Here is a 17,935-nt window from a genome sequence, read left to right on the forward strand (position 1 = left end):
ATACCTTTATTTTATCTTTATCTTTGTATTATGTTGTAATTCTGAGCATTAAAGAAATCAGAAGTTTAATCTGAACATGGAGCCAGTATCTGGCAGCTATATGTTGCATCATTTTGTAGTCCTTATTTGCAGTATGCTTTGCATGTCCAGAATCTACAGATCTAAAGTCTTTCATGGGTAGCACACAGACCTACATGAACCATTTCCCTCCAGCCCTTTACACAATAGGCCACCGTAAACTCTGGGCAGTGATTGGTTTGGCGCTTCTGCAGGTGCATGTGATGTACGGTGTCTGTGTTATTTCTCACTCTGAGACACCTGGAGAGGCCGCATAGATTCTGCTGTTCATTTCCATCATCTATCACAAATGGATTTCTGCAAACTCTGAAACAGTGGGCACACTGCCTCGTGATCCAGCTATCTGGCAGCTGAACAGTCCGTTTTAATAAATTATAATTTTAATATTGCACCATGCTCACTTGCCAGCTAACAAGCCTGGTTCTTATTTTATGACACATATAAGGGGTACAGTTAGCCTGTTCTTTTTCAACTTCTGCAGATGGCAGAGCCGTGAGTTTTATTTTAAAACAAACACTGTGTTGTTTGATCCAAGAGGAATGATTTTTCTTTGGCTCGCTGCAGCCAAACAGCTGGATATGCAAAAGCCTGATGCACAACAAACATTTCTCCAACTGGTATTACAGTGTTTTTGAGATTATGTCATCAAATAACAAACCATTACATTTATACACAGATCTACAGTAATGATTGAGGTATTTTACTAAGTAGTTTTTGATTTGATGAACAAGATTCTTTGTCCCAGTGATTTAATAATCATCTCAGTTAATAACAATTTTTTTTTAAATATTTATTGTATTATGGTATGTCCCATTGGTAGTTATGTAACTAGGAAATGGTTCAAATTTTCAGATTCATGATTGAGTCCAGATTCTCTCTCCATGGTCACATTAAACATAGTAAAAATACAACAGTTAAATTATCTTATGGTGCATCCAAAGTTTTTTTGTACTTTATGTAATGTGGTGTCTGTAAATTTAATTTAGGTCAGGAAACTCAAGAAACAACCTTGAAATAAGTCTACAGTAAACTTCCCAACATTCAAATTCCCCAATGTTACAAGTCCTCTGGATCAAAAAGTAGTGCATATTATATTTTGTTCTACCTTGCATCATACATTCCACACAATAGAAAAACTATGGAAATCTTATGATGTTATATAATAACCAGAAGAAAACAACTGGTTTTGTTTCTATATATACATATTTTTGCCATGAAAACTATATGCATAAATTTGTATGTAATATATAAAATTGTGGGACAAAACTGAAATTACGCATATATAGTAATCCACGACAGTATGACTGTCCATTTGATTACTGCAGATCAAATGTCACAGCTAAGATATAAACTCTGTATCGAGCAAGCCTTGACTAAAAAGAAAAAAAAATTGACACAGTTGCGAAACAGCACTGAAAAATGGGAAGAGGCTGAATCTTTATATTAGCTCTGTGTCTATTTTAAGCTTGTTTTGGAGTCATTTTATAACATAATATTTTGTCCCAGGCAGCATTCTGGATCTATCACTGGGGAAGAAAGTCAACTTTGCTACAGTAACAGTGACCTGGTAAGATATGGAGAAAAGCCACAAGGAGTGAGGCCCAGAGCCCAGGAGACTGGGGACTGGAGGGAGGGAGAAATGTGAATGATAAGATACTTTACTACCCCCATTGGGACACTCCTCGCGTAATCATTCAGCAACATAAACGTAATGAAAACAGAAAACACAATAAGCACAACCACATCGTGACACACCAGATCACTTATGCGCCCAAGCAAAACAGCCAGCAGGCACTAAGCATTAACAGCAGTAGCTGCTGTGTGCTCCTTTGTTTTGGAGTGTGTTAATTTCATAATGTGAAACATGCCTTTGTCCCCTGCCATAACTTCATTCTGTAACTACACGGCAGATACTGTATGTACAGGAGAGGACATACAGTGGCGGGGATAACTGCCTTTTTTGCCTTAATACTGCTAAGTTTTGGGGTGTATAAGCATCTCCTTGAAGCAACACTTTCATGTTGTTGGCATAGGGGGTGTTTATCTGGGCCCCGGGTCTCTCACTCTTGGAGACCACTGAGCGTCACTGGCGACCACAGTTGGATGCTGGGGGGAGTGGCCCTGCATTGCTGGCATATTTTAACAGGGTTTCTGACAGTGTGCACAACGAGAGCGTGCCAGACTCCATTGCTCCTGACAGTGAATTTCGGCCTTTTGTGCGAAGGAGCACACTGTGCAAAGATGAATCTCCCCTATGTCTCCGTAATGGCTCCGGATGCATGCTTTCCAGTCTGACAGAGATGCTAATCAAAGCTGGTGCCATAGTCCTTTAAAGCAGTGCCTTATTAACAGACTGTGACATTGTGGAAAGAAAGAAATGTAACATGTACAGGGAGTTTGTGTATAGCCTTCACGCCAGTTCACTTTCCTTTTTTAAATAACTTAATAAGGCAATGGGCATGTTGTAATTAAAGTGAACAGGGAAAGTAAAAAGGGAAAAAGACAGAGAACAGAAGGGGGTGAGGGTGACGAATCGGCTGTGAAGGCTGGAGACTGCAGGGAATGCATTACTGCCTCAGCCAAGCACCTCGTGCATTTTAAACACGGCACCTGGAGAAAACTGCCTCCACAAAGACCTGCGTGCACAACCAGGTGTGAGGCTCTACTGAAGCTCACCGAACACAGCAGGACTCAGGTCACGATACTGTACTGTAAAAACTGGTATCGGTACTTGCCATTTACACTAAACACGCTTTAGTCGACATGTGTAAATGTACTTACTGTATAAACTCACTCGATGATATGACACAGCTGTAGAGGCCTAATAATCTGGAATGGGTTTAACCTATGGTGTTTCCCTTTAAACTCAGAAAATGGCAATGTTTGTGTAGTGTGATCCAATGTAATAAATCTAATGGTAAATTCAACTACAGATAGGAGTTATGGACTAAGAGGTCCTGAAAATCTAACAAGCCTGAAAAAAAGACCTGTACATTTGGCATGTATCTCCTGCCAAAATGTGTGTCATCAGATGGGTCTGAGGTGAGCCGTTTCTGTTTCCAATCACAACTGCAGCCTGCAAATTGACTTCTGCATGAAGATTTGAAAAGTTCTAAAAATAAAAACATGTTTGAGCTTAACAAATATCACGATTTCCTATTATGGTGGAGTTCTTTCTCCGTTTCTTTTTTTTTTTTATTTAATGTGGTCATAAGTTGGCAGTGGTTACTTGAGCATTGAGAAAAAGCACCTTGCTGTCTCTTTAACTTTTTTCTCAGATTCCATTTTGATGACAAATACTTGTAGTTACCATAACTTCAAGTTGACTTAAGAGTAATTAGATTTCATTTGATAGCGCACTCCAGTTGGCGTTTGCCAGTAACACTGACTAATGGTAATTTGTCATGCAACGAACGCAATAATATCACCTAACAGCTACGGTAATTACGAATTTAACTTTTTCAACTTAATTGGATCAGTTACAGTCATAGCTCAGTATTTTTCTTTTTTCCTTCGAGGCTAAAATAACATTTGCACAGTCTGCTATTAAAGCCTGCGCGTAGAAGTGCTCGTATAAGTAAATGGACATGTTTTCTTTAGGCTTAGGCCTGCCGTTGCCTTACTCCCTTTGGGTCAGAACCATGAGCCCTCGGACAAGAGGAACAGCCAGATCCTTGCCAGGTGGGTCAGAGTTCGGATTTAATCTCTCCGCGGCCCAATAGCACGCAACACATAATTGATCTTAATAAATCATTTCTTTATTATGGAATGGAAATTATTACCTATCAAGGAGGTCAGAGGGGCTCGAGCAGGAAAAGTTCAAGTCCTTATTCATCACGCTCCTTTAATCCCAGTGCCCACAGAGGGTCTTCTATTTCACACAGCCGGAGGGAGATTTATTTAGCGGCAGAACAAAAGTTACTTGCAAATTAAATAAATCTGCAATGTATTTTTTGTTTGTTTTCTCACTCTATTTCATAACATTTTCTAATCAATTTTAAGTGCGAAATGAGGTTTTTATGCATCATATTCATGTTCAGATTTTCATTTTTATTGTCGAGTGCACCCACTGCTCTACCATCAGCCATTGCTGCCATTGCATTTCAACAGGAGAATAACACTGATTTGGCATCTGAGGTCCCATCCAACCAGCTGACTTCCTCTAACTGATTATTCCTTTGTGTTCTCACCCTGACAGGAGGGCAAATAAAACCATGCATTAACAGCAAAGCGATGAAATCTGTGTCAACTACAGAGGGGAAAGCAGGACACAAGGGTTTCATCACTGACTGTAAAAGCTCTGCTTTAATGCAGGCCTGACGATCAGCACGGCCAAAAAGGGAGCCTCTCAAACATACTCTGAGAGAACAGCTGCAGGACTTCTTTCAGAAAACTGCCAGTCACCACACCTGCACTACCTCAATGTCCCAATACGTGTCAAAAACAAAATAATAATCAGTGTGAGGATGGGCTGTGATGTGATGTAGGACCAGAAGAATAGGGTAAGAGTGGGAACACAGTTGTGCTATTTTTTTGCATTGTTTTCTGTTTTCTTTGCAGTTTCTTTGCCTTGCACAAACTTTAAGTATTTTCCTTTCTAACGACAGTCTGACTCCTTCAGCCACACAATAACCAAATAATTGTTCTGCATTGTTTTACATTTAGAGGGTAAAATGTTAACACAAATCCCCCTATTTCCATCAGGTCTGCATTTTGCAGTTAGTGGGTAATTTAATAAGGCTGCTAGAACAAACTGCGGTGAAATGACTGAATTCTTGTTCAATACTTTCAGTACTTGTACATTTTTTGTTGTTTTTTGGCAACTGGGGAAAGCATTGTTTGGATAAAACTAAGTGCTATGATAAATATATGAGAACAGGACATAATGAGAGACTGAAAAAGAGTCTCCAGAGCAAAAGGATTAAATATACAAACTAAAAAGGCTTTTTCACAGACTCGATGTATTCAGTATAACACCCTTCATGTGATATTTTCTGTGATACATGACATTGCAGATGTTGGAGTGCCCCATATTTTGCAAAGGGTGTGGAGCAGGCTATTTTGACGCTTGAGGGGGTGATTATGAATAGATGACATAGTGAAAACTCCTACTTTCTCAGCTCCATGCAAAGACAGAATTAATTTAATTTAATTTAGATTAACTCAATTTAAGTATATCTGGACCTCCTATTTCTGTTAACCTGTTAGCAATCACATTTATATTTCTCTCAGAAAAATGCCCCATAACTTTTCAAGTTATGAAACAACATATGCAGAATAACATATATTTTGAATTATAACTGGAATCACACTCCCACAGATGACCATAAATCTGTGAGAATGGGTCATGATACTAACTCTCATGTAGTGTACTGTTTATGTAGAGGTTACTGTGACTTCTTAATATTTCCCTTACACACAGAAGGCAATAAAAGTGTATGGCATTGTAGTAGCACATGAACAAGAATCAGTGCCAAACAGAGCTAGACACACATCTGTGATCTCAGCGCTATGTTTGGCACTGATGCTCGTTCCTATGTGGTTAGTGGTGTCTTGTGGTTAGCGTATGTTCCCCTGGATAAGAGCATCTGCTAGATTACAATATAATGTAATCTAACAGTACGGACACATTTCAGATGGAACTGAAGCCTGTTGAGACCCTCTCATTGACCCAAAGGTATTGATTCCGATCTCAATCTCAAACGCGTTACCGCTTACAGTGAGTGGTGAAAGTTACTTATTGAAATTTATGGTGTTATTTATTGAAATGGCTAATTCATACCTTGTACCAGCCCAAATGATAATCTAAAGCCACATCCGGCAGCGAAAATTACAGATGTGATTCACTTCTTCCTGTTCTTGTTTACCAAAACAGCTTGTTTCAAAATTACGGATGCCTCATGTAATCATGTAATCACCAATGGTGTGGGCAAGACGGTTTCTGCAGTGTCCTGTTATAGAATATGTTTTCACACATGAAAAGCCGTGCTAATTGCTGGTGGTCTTTCGAGTATTTAATTATCTTGTAATTACAGTTTACGCATGGCGAATGGCATAAAACAAGCAAAGGGTTTTGAGGAATTTCATTTGTCTCAATGCCATGTCTCTTTATAGAAATAGGAAACATAATTCACAGAATGTTCCTCTTCAGAACACAGATGTGCACACATGTGAGGCAGAGCAGTATACATGTTGGGAGAAAGAGAGGGAAAGTGCATATTAAACTCTCTTATGTCTTATGTCTCCTATAAGCCACTTGTAAATTAGAATAACTGGTATTGCATATTAAATGGCAGACAGTCACAGTTACAGCATGGGTGTCCTTGTAAATAACATATATAATACACATATACATAAATAAGCATATCCTGAAACTTGCACATCAGTGTAAGGTCAGGGGATCGGGTCTCTCAACCATGTTATATATTATTTCATTTTAAACTGGTGATGGCAGGATCTCCTGCTATGCACTCCATTCTTGCACTGAGTCGCTTCCAAAATGACAATTGTTATTTGAATGGACAACTAGGCCTTGCAGAGGTTGAGGACCATTCATTGATTGCTGAAGACGCATAAGCATTCACTCATTTTTCTTAGAAAACAGAAAAACACCACAAAAGCTTGTGCAATGAAATCAACAAAGTATGTCTCCAAAAACAACGTTCTCAGACTGAGCACTAAAAATGACAGTTCTCATGATACTGTGGTGGTCATGATTATAACCACTACCAGGGTTAACCTTAAACAAGCGAAATTTCAAAAACCTACAGGCTCTTGCTTCTTGTTGAGAAAGGAAAGCGGAATGGATATTATGGCAGCATACATACAGTTGTTGGTAACAGCAAATTGCTTCAGTCTTGCAGGTAAGGGTTTTCCAAACAAGTTGCTTCAGACATGACACACTGTCATGTGCAATGCTTAAAAAAAAGCGATGGGGGGGCGCTTTCCTTTATTCCATACTATACATACATATATATATATATATATATATTAATGTGGAGAATAAATTTTACAGAATATATTTTGCCTCAATCAATACATTTAAAATATGTACATAATTTCTCTTTTGGTATATTGTGATATATTACTGACGCACATTAATATATTTAGTTGTATCTGCTCTATATTCTTGGGCTAAACAGAATATGTCTCGATATATTGCAATATGTTTTACTTTTGTATGGGATTTCTGCTCACAATCCCCCCTGCTTTTCAAAGCGTGGAGACTGACACACCCTCCTCCCCTCCCCTTTTTTAACCAAGATTAACATTTCATATGATTGTCCCTGACAGAGGATTTTCTTTCAGAGGCCCCGTGAAGGATAACCAAAAAAGGGCATACTGCAAGTCAGAGTTGGCAGCTTGCTCGAATTTTCAAAGCTTTTTAGGCCTTGGTATTTTTATTTATTTATTCCCTGCAAACTGAAGAACGGCTTCTTGACCTGGCCGGTATAACTGTAGGCACTTTGATGCATTCTTTAGGTCAAACCACAGAGCAGCTATAGGCTGGAAATTAGAATAGCGTACAATGCATGTAAACATAAGGAGATGTGACTCAATGATGTTTTCAATGGGAGGGGCTAGGACTCGCCTGCAGTTTTATTGAATCAGTCTCCTGCGTCTGACTGCGCTCCTCTTCGCTCTCTCTGCGCCTGTTTCCAAACCCGTCCAAGCACAAATTTGTTCCACGGCGATCCAGGTAAGTTTACTCCTCATAAGTATTCCGGTATTTGGGGACTTCATACTGAACGTTTGGACATAAGCAGATTCGTTTTGCTGGGATTCTTTAAATATTAGATTAGGCACGTAGACAACGCAGTTCGCATGCTCATCCAGATTCCTCGTTACATTACTGCCAATGCCAGTTGTCTGTTGAAATCGATGCTTTGGTGCGCTGGCGCACGAGAGTGATATTACTTGGCATTTTAGTGAATCTGAAAAGTGCGACCAAAGCAACATCCGAGTCATTAGCCGGCTTTACATGTGTAAGATTCTTTTAAAGTAATGCATATGAAATCAAGTAAATGCAGGTGATGCTTTTATTGTCCTGGTTGATCTTATAGCTGGTATAAACTTGTGGTACTACTTATTTGTGGTAAAAAAAAAAAAAAAAAAAGTCTTCAACCTACAATGCAACACATATTAATGTTTTTTTACGAGTTTGTGTTTGCACTTTATAGTAATCATTCTTCTACTGATGACTGTGCAAGTAGAAAAGTTGTGGATAACCGCTATGGCGCTATCGAAAGCACTGCGCTTACACAGGCGTTCCGTTCGGAATGTGATGTTTCTGCGCTCCCACTTTCACCAACGCGAGCGAGAGGAAACGGTCTGGCGCCCCGGTCTGCCAGGCCAGCTCAACGTCAGCTCTTTATGCGCGATCGGGACAGTGCGAGCCCCTATTCTTGCAGCACACCAGGGGCGCTTCTAGGATCAGACCTTTAAGGGGGCTCAGCCCCTAATGACAATGTGACATCCATACAGTGCCTTGCAAAAGTGTTCAACCCCCCTGCTAAATCACTCATTTCACTGGATAACAATTCATACATTAATATTTTTCTATATATGATATTTTAATCTACAACAATAATACTTTTAATGTATAGTAAGTAACATGAGTTTTACTCCACAAAATATTTTTCTTGCTTTCTCTCTCTTTCTGCTGACTCCATCCTGCTCTCTCTCCCTCTCTATCCTCCTCTCTCCCTCTTTGTGCTGTCAACCAAAAGGCAAATGTAACAACCACACATAGAATTTATAATCTAATAAAAGGTATAAATTGATCCATATCAATTTATAACAATGTTCTAATTGAATATTGGGTTGCTGTGGGCAATGCAGTGAGGTAACATCATTTTGACCTTACTCCTGGCTGTTTTCTTAAAAAAAAAAAAAAAATCATATATCCATCTATGGAGAAACAGTCATTTCCAGTGAGTCAGGGTTAGTTCCAATGCTTCAATCCACTGTCCATAAATGTACTGTAAATATACCATAAAGCCCAATTCTGTCATAATAAGAAACACTGTGATTACTTTAACTAAAATAATAAAGTGCATCAGTTTGCTCCTTAGCTGGCAACTGTGCAAGCAGATAACCAGACACTTTCTAAATAAGGAATAAACCACAACAGGGTGGTGTGATGCGGCCCCGCGGCAAAGCCAAGGGGCCGTTAACCACCCTGAAGTGGTTTATTTCCTTAGAACTGCACCGCCAGGAGTGGTTTATTCCACTTATACCATGGCTACTTACCAAAGAAATAATTCTGCACTCAAATTAGGCTACTATTTTATTATTTTTGAACAAAAATATATATTACAATATGTGCACATCTGCAGAATATAGTCCATTCATATAGCTAGCTTGACACATCCAAACTTTATAATAACTTAACTTAATAATTTAATTATTTTAAAATGTACTATATTAGCCTACATTAACTATCACTATACATTATGCATCTATGCTCCGGCCACTGAAACTACAGTAACTAGAAATTTCTGATATAGCCAGCTACACAGTGTCTGCTTAGCTGGTGAAGTGGATACATTCATGTGACTATAAGCTACATCGTACTCATTTATTGAAATTAAATCAAACGTTTCCATTTATTGTAAAATTTGACATTGAAAATGGTAGATCAAACGAGGTACGTGGGAGAGTTGACGTTTGGAATTCTGATCTTGCTGTGGTGGTTGCCATTGCTTCATGACTGGAACTTGAAGGGTGAGCATTTGTTTCTGTTGATGACAGTACTCGGCTCCAGTGTTTCTCTCTGTGACAGGTGGTGCCCAGTAGCCCTCCTCTCAAGGCCAAAAAACCTGAGACTGTGTACTCTTGTCCAGTTGACGTTGAACTGTTCCGTAAAAGGACCGCAGCATCTTGTTAAGACCCTCAGCATTTAATGATTCAAAATCATGTTTCTCGTTTTTGACTACCCAGTCTCTTAAAACCCAGATTGCCCATGTTGTTGATTTCTTTGTGTTGTCCTCGTGTTTCCCTTCCTGTTTTATTAATTTCATCTTCATTGATGGTTTTATGTCTTTTGTTGTATTTTTCCATTTGTTCCCTAATTTTTCTTTTGACAGGCGCACCTCCTTGTTTTGGATTGTCCAGTACGTTGGTTTTCATCCAAGTCTCAAAAGTCTCCATTCTTGCCAAAAAGGTTAAATGTTATTTCTGAGAAATTCTCCATTTTAAGTGGCAAATGTCACAGTGTATTGGCGATGTGACTTTGTTGATGCTCTAGCTATGTTGTTGCTGTTAACTGTAACGTTATTTAATGTTATTACAATATTGCCCTCTAACGTGAAAGGGCTAAAAATGACAGGTGTGCTTGAGCACCCCTAAAAAGAGTCTAAAATCGCCAATGCAGCACACCCCAGGGGCCAAGGTTTCATTACACGTTTAAAGTAATATTATGAATGACAGTATGAAACAACACTGAAATGCCTTTTTTGACTTATTTGAAGTGGCATCACATGGAGAATAATTTGCGCGCGACTGGCCAGTTATCCCGCGTGTGACACTGATAATCACAGCGGCTGAGCGACAGAGTTACAGTTTAATACAACTAATTACTCCGTTTAGATCAGCTCAAAACACTCTATACTGTAAGGCCTATGCCACTGGTCTTTTATTCGACATAAAAATAACATGCAGCATATATCAATTAAATATGTTTACTGGGGAGATAACATCTCGCAGGGAAGTATTTTTTGGGAGATCAATTTTCATTTTACCGTCTGCTTATATGAAATGCAGACATAATGTCTAAAAACATGATTAGATCTTTGTCAGACAGTCAATCAATAGCTGTGGCATAACTAAATACAAACTAGTAGTCTGTTAAGTATATGCTTTACTGCTCACAATTAATGACAGAAATTACCTGAACAACGGTAAGGTTCACCATATCCTCCTCCTCTAGTATAAACCCTTCCACATCCTTAAACACCATAATGCACTGGAGTTTCCTTCATATACATAAAGCTTTTGTTTGTGGGTCCAATATTTATGTGAATACAAATGCACTACATGGTTGCATTTGATGATGCTGTTTTGTGCATTTTAGAGACAACATCTTATTTTCATTTAATCTGACCCATGTTTCAACTCAATGGATAAAATCTGTCTCCTCCCAACAGCCTATTTCTGTGTTTTGCTGTTGCCAGTAATATATGTATTACTGTTTGAATGCATCACTTTTTAAATTTTAGTCTTCAGATTTTCTGCCATGTAAGTGCCATACGTGAGAAATGTGAATCAGAGCACAGTTAAAGTATAACTTACACTTTTATAATTTATATTAAAGCATTAAAGGTTCATGTAAGACTGCATGGAAATAATATCAGGTAAGTCACAGGAATATGATAACTGCTTGAGGAAAAAATATGACTTTTGTTTGTTTACGCTTCAGCAGACATCATTGAAATGATTGGCTTTTTCTAAATCAATGGTCTATATGTTTTCTGTCTAGTTCCATATGGAGAAACCAGTCCGATTTCTTTCACTTCTGTGATGAAAACCATTAATTATGATTACTTTCCAATGTCAGACATTGAAACAGTATATGTATTCACCTCCTTGTCAAACATCATTATATTGGTACTTAGTGGTGGGCAAAGACCCCCCCTCCCTTTATGCTTCTAACATTATTTTATGTTCATTTAATAGCAGTGAACATTCCGATCCTATTTTCAGTTTGCACGATGAAATACTCAGACATCTGGCTTCACTTCACCCTTTGTTTGAAATAACTTGCATAATCCTTGTCACAAACCACAGAGACGTAAGTCACAAAAATGCATGTTAACACAGGCAGCTGTAGCAATCATTCAGACTAGTCGAACTAGACTAATCTATAGCAATTTTGTCCTCAAAAACCAGTATGTCTTCAGTATGTTGTGGGCATGGAGTCAAGACTTCTGAGCTTGCTTTCTAAATGACTGCCTTTCAGTTTTGCTTGGCTGAAATGTCTTCTGAAAATCTCTGGTAACAGTACAGTCACGCAAAATAAATCCATGCGCACTTTCCCCCGGCGGAGTCTTCTCTCTTTCTGAGGTGAACAGTAGTGAGGCTTTGACCCAGGAGGCTGGCACCTCTCCACTCAGCAGGCTGTACCTCTGTCCGCACCCGAGGCCCAGCCAGCAGCTAAGCCAGCTCTCAGGGACCAGCTACACCCGACATAGCACTGCTGCAGTTATACAACTGAGACGGAAAGTGAGAAAGCTCCCCATGGACTTACTTGTTTAGACCCAAATGCAAAAAGCAAAAGGCTTTTATTAGTTGAGAGGGAGGAAACAGTTCTTTAATAGCCCTTTTAGCAGTTGAAAGACCACCATGCCTTTTTTTCCAGCACGCCAGTATGGAACAGTGTGGATGTGTTTTAACTAGCACAGAAAACGCTAGAAAAATACATGGAAATGTATTTAGTCATAATATGACGAGATTATAGGCATCATAATGCTAAATGATGTAGACAAGTGTTCCAGGAGACGATAGGCCTCCTAATTTATTGGTTTTCCTCTATGAATTTGCATTTTATTATGACTTATATTGTGCATAATTTCATGGAATAAGAAGTGCCCCCATCTGCCTGGAAAGAAAACCACACTGGTGTTTTTTTTTTCAGCCAAATGGCAGAGTATGAGTGAAATTGTACCTGATAATACGGTGGTGTTTGGAAAATATGAGGAGAATGCGCTGGCCTTATAAGGACCAGATTGAAGCCGGTGACAGATGATTGGAACAGCCTTTGGAATGCTCAGCAGAGCTGGGGTTTGCCTCTGTGGGTTCTGCTCCACAGAGAGGAACCTAGAGCTAATTCTGCAGGGTGATAACTAGGGCTTGGCGCAGGCTCGGGTCCAGGCAGGATGTTAGGAGCACGGCCCTACGTTTCCGGAGTCAGACGGCCTGGCTGCTGGGATTGGAAATGGGACTCTGATGGATGCTAGGCCAGAGAGTGTGGGAGGCAGGGCTACAGTAGCACCCCGTTCCCAATATGAGCACCCTCATGTGCCAGCTCCCTCTATGCAAAGCGTAAAGCCATGCCTGGGTCAAGATCCGTCCTGTTAATTGCTTGAGCGCTTTGCCTTACACAAGATGGTTGTGCTATTGAGGCTGCCAATAGGAAGTCTTAAGGGTTCAGTCAACTGGAACCTGCGTCTGATGCAGTGAGTGTGAAATTTGTTGAGTTATCTATTGGAGACGTCGATAGATGTCATGTTATCTGCTGTCCGAGCATCAGGTTGACATCCAGCCTGGAACCAAATGATGTGGCACCTTTTTGATGACCTTTCAAAGCTAGGCTTAGTTATTATAATCAGTCATTGTAACCCGTGTGAAGTAATGTATGCATTATGACCTGTGGACCTGACACAGCTTTAATTTAGTGTGAGAGGTCAGGTCTGGAACAGACTGGCAGTGAGCAATGTCAATGAAGCAGGATGCCAGAAAAGGGAAAGTATGATTTTCTATGAATTATTGCCTTGTTATTGTTATTATAAGTCTTATATAAAGCACAGTAACTTGCGCTGCTTATAAATGCAGTCAGCGCCTTGTTAGAAACTGTTGAATTTCACCCCGGTTATTCAGCAATTTCCCTACAGCATCCTGCCATTATGAATACAGTATCGCATTCATCACCCTCCTCCATGTTTCCCTCTTTCTTCCTGGCCACTTTTCTCATTCTCCTTTGTTTTCAAAATTCCTGTAGTTACACTGATTTTTGGCTTTATTTGCTGACTACATGAGAAGGCTTTTAAATGTTTTTCGAGTGCGGCTGTTTGTCTGTATTACTTCACTAACAACAACCATTTCAAACATGGCCTCCTATTTGTGCATTCAGCATTCCCATCATTGCAGATATTTTTAATAAGCCATATGATTAATATTTGCACATAGTTGTATGCCCTCATTTTGAATGGAAGTCCATCATTTCAGATTCTGATTTTCTCATTTCTGAGTTGCAAATTGACCACCTGAGGGCCATTTTTAGACCTTTAAGCCAGAGTGAGGGCCATTTCTTTCTTGGTTGCTTGCCTCCTCTGTAATATTTTGTCTGCTTTTCCTCCCTTGAATAACTATTCACAACATTCTCAGATTTATCTCAAATATGACACACTTGCTGGTCGTTGCTGGCTATAGTCTGTAGTGTGTAAAATACATTTTGTTCCTTTTGTCCTTGATCCAGATCCACAAACACCAAAGGCATTTTTCCCATTTTTATAGCACTCATTCATTCAACTAATACTAGCCATATTTCACTGTCTCTAGATTTACTCTTGACTATAGATCATGTTCTTTTGACATTTGACTTGAAAGGCTCGTGGCGGTCTGCAGCCTCTGCTGAAAAGTTATTCTGCAACTCTTATTATGCCATTCTGTCCCTTCACTTGAAAAAGCAAACCCAAAAATGTTCCACATAAAGTCTGTTAAACCTGTTTGACAGTTTCAGCATGTTTCAGTTTCTTGTTGCCCTCTAAAAATCTTGGAAAATGTCATAACGCAAATTGAATTTCCCCCCACACAAAAAAAGTCACAAAGAAGTACATCTTTTCGCTCCAGTTCAAGAATGTCTTCACGAGTATAGCTGTTTGCCCTACTATAAACTGTAGCATAGTTAATGCTGTCCTGACAACCATCATTTTAAGAACTTTAATATAGTGGCTGTTGTTGAGTTAACTTTATTTTAAGTATTCCATGCTAACATCATGCATTCACGCTCAATCTCAGAAGCATCTTCTGGCACATTGTGTTCTACAACTGCACAGTGGGTTGCACAGCTACTTGGAGTGCACTGGAAATGCGGGATCTGCATAACTTGTGGGATTGTCAAGAAAAATGGGAGCATTCCTCAGTAGTGAAATAAGAAGCCCCTCGTTTTGTTTATGTACAGTAGGTCCCTGCAAATATGCAGTGGGTGCTTTGCAGATGCTTTGTTTGTAATATAACATTGTGGAGTTCCTCTGGTTTCCTTGAGGTTTGTACCTTCAAGCTTTCCTTCCTCAGGAAAGGAGCCCATGGTGAATTTGGACTTTATGTACTACCGGTCATACATTAGGCGGGCAGCCCGCTGTGGAAAGGCTCTGTGGCGCAGCAGTAATGCCAAGCCAGGGCCCTGCTCCTTACATGGTTTTCAGTTTGGCTCAAACCAATTGACAGAAATCTACTGCTTTCCATTTCAGATTTCTTTTCCTATTTTTAATGTCTCTGTAATTAGGCAATCAGTTAGGGCCTTGTCCTCATGCTCCAATCTCTGTAGCCCTCACAATCCCAGACTCCCACATGGAGTGGTGGTACTCTTAAAACAGGGCACTTGTAAGTAACAGCCATGTTGTCAGATTAGGTAATGAGGAACACTAAGGACAGGTACCCAATGACAATCCACAAAATTGCCTTTCAATTGTTGCTATCCTACAACAAACAAGTTCAGAGGTGCTGAATTCCAATTACAATGTCAGTGATAAATGCATGAAATGGAATGAGCAACCTTCCAACAGTGTGTATTAGATGGGCATTTGTAGAACAGGACCACGGAGGTACACCAACAGTTGTAGTTTTACTCACACCTTGCGGTGACACTTACAGTGGCTTCACCCCACAGGCACAGTCTGGCTCTTGTCCACACAGGTTGAGCCTTCAAAGTCCAGGAATGACCAGCACCACATGCATGATATCCTCTCTCCTAAAAATGAGAAACACGCCATACAGCTGAGAAGGGGGTTGCATGTTCCCGCTTCTGTTGTGAGATAACAGCACAAGTTTGGCAAATGGAAATACAAGTACGGTGTTGCATTTAGTGTTGCCTTTGTCTTATTGCGTGATCTACACGCATGTGACACACACAGTCTGCGGGTGAGGTCATGGGCTGTGTCCTCTCTGCCTGGGTCTCTTGCTGGGTTTCTTCACAGCCAGATTAATGTCAGAGGAATGCAGTGCTCTGCTGAGGGAATAAATCTTAACTTCTACCCCTCTGTGCTGTGATTGGCTGTCATACTCAATGGATTGACCCAGTGAGACTTCCATCAATATGTTTGTGATTAGTACTGTTAATTCATTAATGTGTTTATTTGCCTGACAACCACTCCAGTCTGACTTACAAGACTAATATGGCATGAAATATTAAATATCCTTCACTTAAGAAACAAGAACGATAGCATGGGTCAAGAACAGCCAAGTAAATGGGCAGTGAGCTGAAAACCAGTGCCAGAAACACGCAAAATACAAATGCACAACAGCAGACACACTGGCTTGCAATTATCCTTGAGAGTTGCACCCATGCATCATGCGAAAGTGAACACATAGTCTAACAAATGGTCTTTAAATAGTGTTTACATGATGTCAAAGGATACACAGGAGCAACATTAACTTTGCATTATGCTGCCATTTGCAGTCTAACCTTGCCTGCTGTGCTGGGATTCAGAATCAGAGATATTGGACTGGGAAACACTGCCGTCCCTTTACTGTTCTTCTTGATGTAGTTTTTGCCTGATATTACTAAATGCAGGAGTTCTATTTTTCATTTGTCACTGGTAAGATTTTCATTCCTTCAGGGGAACTGTGCCCTTTGTCACTCCCGAATGGTTGTAATTCATATTCATATTCTTTTCCAGAGTAACACAGCACACAGGACATTAGTAAGATGGCTGGGCAGGACTTTCTCCCAAGGGCAGCTTCTTAATCTGATAAAACAAGTACAGGAAATGTCTTTGTGAGGACGTTTGCTCTTTATTTTCCTTTAGTTTCTTCCCAGGAGGATCCCATGAGCTCTCCTCACATTTACCTCTCTAAAGAAGAGAGTTCATTTTGATTTTTTTACCCAGAATTATACAGCCACCTTAGCACCATTCTGACTAGTGTCTCTTGGTGTTTCTAAAAACTGGGAACAATAAGAGCAGTACCTGGTAAAGAGATAAGTATAGCACCACAGACACAACATGGAAATCCAAAAGTCTGCATACAAGTGTGAGATTTGCTACACTATAGTCAGTGTTATTTCGGAGTGCGTTACGAATCTCCAGGATTCCTCTGGGACTATGAAAATGCAGGAGGTGAGAGTGGCAGTGTGGAGGTGCTGGGTTTGTGCTGAATGCTGCTTCTCGGGGACTGCAGCGTGTGGTGCACAGACTCTTCAGTAATCACATTTAGTTTGTGTGTTATACTGCAGCCTGACGCTGTGATTCAGTATGGTAGGAGAGGAGTGCTGTAGAGATGAAGACGCATGCAATACCAGTGCAATGCCTCACATACTGTATACCCTGATTCATTCTAACCACACTGCCCTTTATACTTAACTTCAGTCGAAAGTTTCTTACTTTGTAATTTACAGTATTAAGGAGTGTCACCTTTTATTTCTTTATTTACATTTGGAAACAAATGAAAAAAGGTTGTGTAAGAAACACCAAAAATGCCTGAAATTCAATACTCAAAACTAAGGACAAAGCACACACAGAAGCCTTCGCTGTCTGAGCACACAGTCCCTTCCCACTCATGTTTAAAGCGCATGTGAATAACCAGAACATTGATGCCCTGGTTCACAGCTCTTGCGCTGAACTGAGACCAGTGAAATGAAACCAGTGCTAGTCTCCATGACCTTGATCTTGAAGACCTGAATGGGACTTGTAGTTATGTCAATAAGATTAAGGACGGAGAGGACACATATGACTCGTAACTTTTGAAATGGAACATCTGTTGCATATCAAGGCATTGCACATCAAATCGTCTTTGAAAACGATATGTACAATATGCAACGCTGTGATGTAGCAAGAGCCTTCTTCCTGCCTTGTAATGTTCTCTACCTTGTAATGTTTTTCTTTTATGAGTTCATTTATTCAGAGCAGGCTCTGGTACGGTG

General features: G+C 39.9%; 1 protein-coding gene across 5 annotated transcripts in view; it reads left to right on the forward strand.

Moving 5' to 3' along the window:
• Positions 1–7,430: 7,430 nt before the first annotated feature.
• Positions 7,431–17,935, forward strand: part of LOC118771819 (non-muscle caldesmon-like) — a 52,956-nt gene continuing 42,451 nt past the window's right edge. For 2 of the 5 annotated variants that reach the window (XM_036519891.1, XM_036519893.1), the window contains exon 1: positions 7,431–7,777. The gene's annotated coding sequence lies outside the window, so the exon portion shown is untranslated. The remainder of the gene's footprint in view (positions 7,778–17,935) is intronic. The other 3 variants (XR_005004627.1, XR_005004626.1, XM_036519894.1) reach the window with 3 other exon arrangements.

This window comes from Megalops cyprinoides, chromosome 25 (assembly GCF_013368585.1).
Source record: "Megalops cyprinoides isolate fMegCyp1 chromosome 25, fMegCyp1.pri, whole genome shotgun sequence".
Taxonomy (NCBI): Eukaryota; Metazoa; Chordata; class Actinopteri; order Elopiformes; family Megalopidae; genus Megalops; species Megalops cyprinoides.